Raw genomic sequence first — 3,682 nt, forward strand, 5'->3', positions numbered from 1 at the left:
TCCCTACACCCCCTTTGTTCTTTAATATATGTATTTTCTCTATTTTACATCATATGATTTGTATAAGAGCAGATATGAAAACAGCTGTTTGCTGACATCCATGATACCACGTGTGAGCCTTTTAAGGGCCAAATTCCTATCTCGGATATATGTATTTCGGTTCCTTCAAAACCAGGGAAACTGGCTCTTGTAGACTCAGGAAAAGGCTTAGTTCTAAACAAAGTAAGATAAAACACCCAGCAGTGGGGAAGAGTGCTCCCTGCTTCTTACTTAGTTACAAAGTGAAGATTCCTTAGTGACAGATGACCCTGAACACATGCCACTTAAAATTTTTTTTTTTGAGCCTTGGAGGTAGGGGTTTGAGCACTATGCAATTCAATCTGAGCAGAAATCACAGAGGGCAGAAGTATCTGGAAGGAAAATAATAGTTACAGAACAAAGTTTTGTTTCCTTAGTCTCACTCTGTAGGCACTTTGTCCAACCTCTAGCAGAGAATAGGTCCTTCATCACTAGTAGACTTTGCCCTCCTTTTTGGACTGTTGCCTTCTGTGGGTCTGGAGCATCCCAGAGTTCATATTTGGAAGAGAGAAGATGGGTGGGATGGTGGTGGTGGTCTTGCTCGGTGATAATTTCCTGCCACACCCACACCCCCCCCCTTGCCCACGCTCAGCAAGACCCAGTTATCTTCTCTGTCTTCTCCTGACTCCATGAAGACTCAAGCCTAAACCAGCTGGTTTCTGCACAGCCCTCCTCCCCTGCTAGGTAAATGGAGGGAGCAGATGGTGCACGTACGGTACATCAACCCGCGGTGCAGGGGAAGAGCACTCTGTGTTGCAGACAGAAGCGCCAGGGGTGCTGTGTACACCAAGGGGAGCAGCCCGCCCCCTGGGCACCCGCCTTTGCCTGCTGTGGGTTCACCTTCCCTCCAGGGTGGCTGCATGTTGAAGTGGCCCTGGTTAATGGCAGGGATGCACTGTGAGTGTGAGAGGTGAGAAAAACAAAGAAGAAGCCAAACGCTGCAAGATGCCCCTGTTGAAGAAAAAAAATCCAAGAACCCTTTGTTCTCTATCACAGACCAGCTTTTGGCAGCAACACATCTGTAGGAGACCTCAGGCTCACCAGACCTTGGGCTTGGTCTATCAGGCAGGTTGCTGCATACATGTAGTGTGGAATGAGCCTTCCCGCACCTGGGCAATCATGATCACATCTGCTGGCCAGGGAGCTCATGCTGGGAACTGAAGAAGTGGAGGAACTACCCAAGCGGTCACTCTGGTGAGGATTTCCTCTAAGCAGAGCACCCCAGGCTTGCAGTCTTTCCAGGCTTGAACTGCAGCCTTGGCACCCAACTGGACATGAGGTGTTCTGCCAGCAGGCATCGCATTAGCCATCTCTCTTGCACTTGGAGCATTTAAGCTGAGACAGCAGTAGCAAAAATGATATTGTGAGCCTGCTCAGCTGCAGAGCAAGACACGAAGGATCCCCAGAACCAGCCGGGGGGCAGCAGAGAAAGCCAGCTTTTCTGTTGAATGTGGGGCAAGCTACCACTGGTGAGAATAACCTAGTCACGGTCCCCCACCTCTGTGTCAAAGGCAGGGAAATCCAGCAGCAGAGCCTGGGGGTGTCCCAGTCCAAAAGAGTGGCCAGGACGAGTAAGGACACAATGTTCCTTCCCGCTGTTTCCTGCTCAAGCTTTGCAGATGGAGCTGGTCGTGATCAGGATGCTTACTGCCGTTCATGTGAAATAAACACACACACTCACTGTGTGTCCAAAACCAGGCACTTGGAGCCTCTTCACAGATTTCCAGACCTCTTAATATGCTGCAGGCATTCTTCATAGAGGTGGTATGGATGCCACCCTACACTTACTGAACAGCGAAATTAAACAGGGTAGATGATGTAAAGAAAATTACTGCTTTAAACTTTCCTACTTAAAAAACCTGCACAGCAAGAGATATTTTTAACATGTGAGAGGGTACTCCTGGTAGGGCTTGTGGGTGATGTGGCACTTTTCCAGTGACAGACGCAGGTGCTGAAATTGGGCTGGTTAGTTATTAGGCTTGATCTTAGTCTCAAAACTGCTCTGTCTTCCAGCCAGCCAGGAGAAAGAAATCAGGGGTGAAACAGGTTGATTTGTCTCCTACCGTGGGGGTATGGATGCTTGTATCTTTACCAAAGGTTAGGCCTTGCATGGGAAGGCAACTTCAAAAAGCTGTTAAATAATTTATTTTTGGTTTTATAAAGGTGGTGTATTGTTACCAGTCAGAGAGAAGAAAACACATCAACAATATATTTCTAAAAGGAAAGAAGCTTTTTGATCCAGATGGTCTTTAGGACAGTTTTACAACCAGACAGACAAAATCTGAATAAGCTCCCAGAAGAGCTGCCAGTGACGCTCTTGCTGTAGGGTGCTGGGGGAGAGACAGTGCCAGGTTGGTACCCACCAGCTGATCCCCTGCCAGGGCTGGGAGGGTGCTGCCCAGGCTCCCTCACCAGTGCCAGGCAAAACACCTCAGTGTGCCAGCCCCATGGCAGAGGCAAGATCGACGTGAGTAGAGCAGAAACTGCAGGCTCATTGCCCTGCCCCAAACCACAGTGGCTGGGCAGCATCTCCTGGGCAGGGACCCTGGAACACCACCAGTCACTGGATTTGCAACCTCTCACAGAATCACAGAATGGCAGGGGTTGGAAGGGACCTCGGGAAATCATCTAGTACAACCCCCCTGCTAAAGCAGGTTCACCTAAAGCAGGTTGCACAGGACATCATCCAGGCAGGCTTTGAATATCTCCAGAGAAGGAGACTCCACAACCCCCCTGGGCAGCCTGTTCCAGTGCTCTGCCACCCTCAAAGTAAAGAAGTTTTTCCTCATATTCAGCTGAAACCTCTTATGTTTCAGTTTGTGCCCATTTCCCCTTGTCCTGTCTCTGGGCACCCCTGAGAAGAGTCTGGTTCCATCCTTGTAACATCCACCCTTAAGTTATTTGTATGTGTTGTATGTGTTGATGAGATCCCCTCTCAGTCTTCTCTTCTTCAGGCTAACGAAGCCCAGGTCTCTCAGCCTTTCATCATAGAAGAGATGCTTCAGTCCCCAAATCGTCTTTGTTGCCCTTCTCTGGACTCTCTCTAGGAGTTCCTCATTCTTGTCAGCAAAACCACCACCATGGACTTCCGGAGGGCAGACTTTGGCCTGTTCAGAACACTGGTTGGGAGAGTCCCTTGGTAGACAGTCCTGAAGGGCAAAGGGGTCCAGGAAGGCTGGGCATTCTTCAAGGAAGAAGTCTTAAAGGCACAGGAGCAGGCTGTCCCTACGTGCCCTAAGATGAATTGGCAGGGAAGACGACCGGCCTGGCTGAACAGAGGTCTTTTACTGAGACTCAGGAAAAAAAGGAGAGCTTTCCAGCTCTGGAGGAAGGGGCAGGCAACCCAAGAAGAGTACAGGGATCTTGTCAGGTCATGCAGAGAGGAAAGTAAAAAGGCAAAAGCCCAACTAGAATTCTACCTGGCCTCTGTCGTAAGAGATAGTAAGAAAAGTTTTTATAAGTACGTTAACAGCAAAAAGAGAGCCAGGGAGAACCTCCATTCTCTAGTGGATGCAAGGGGGAACATTTCCACTAAGGATGAGGAAAAGCCTGAGATACTTAACGCCGCCTTTGCCTCAGTCTTTAATGGCCCGACAAGTTATCC

Source organism: Egretta garzetta, unplaced genomic scaffold (assembly GCF_000687185.1).
Source record: "Egretta garzetta isolate BGI_Z169 unplaced genomic scaffold, ASM68718v1 scaffold175, whole genome shotgun sequence".
In the NCBI taxonomy this organism is placed as follows: domain Eukaryota; kingdom Metazoa; phylum Chordata; class Aves; order Pelecaniformes; family Ardeidae; genus Egretta; species Egretta garzetta.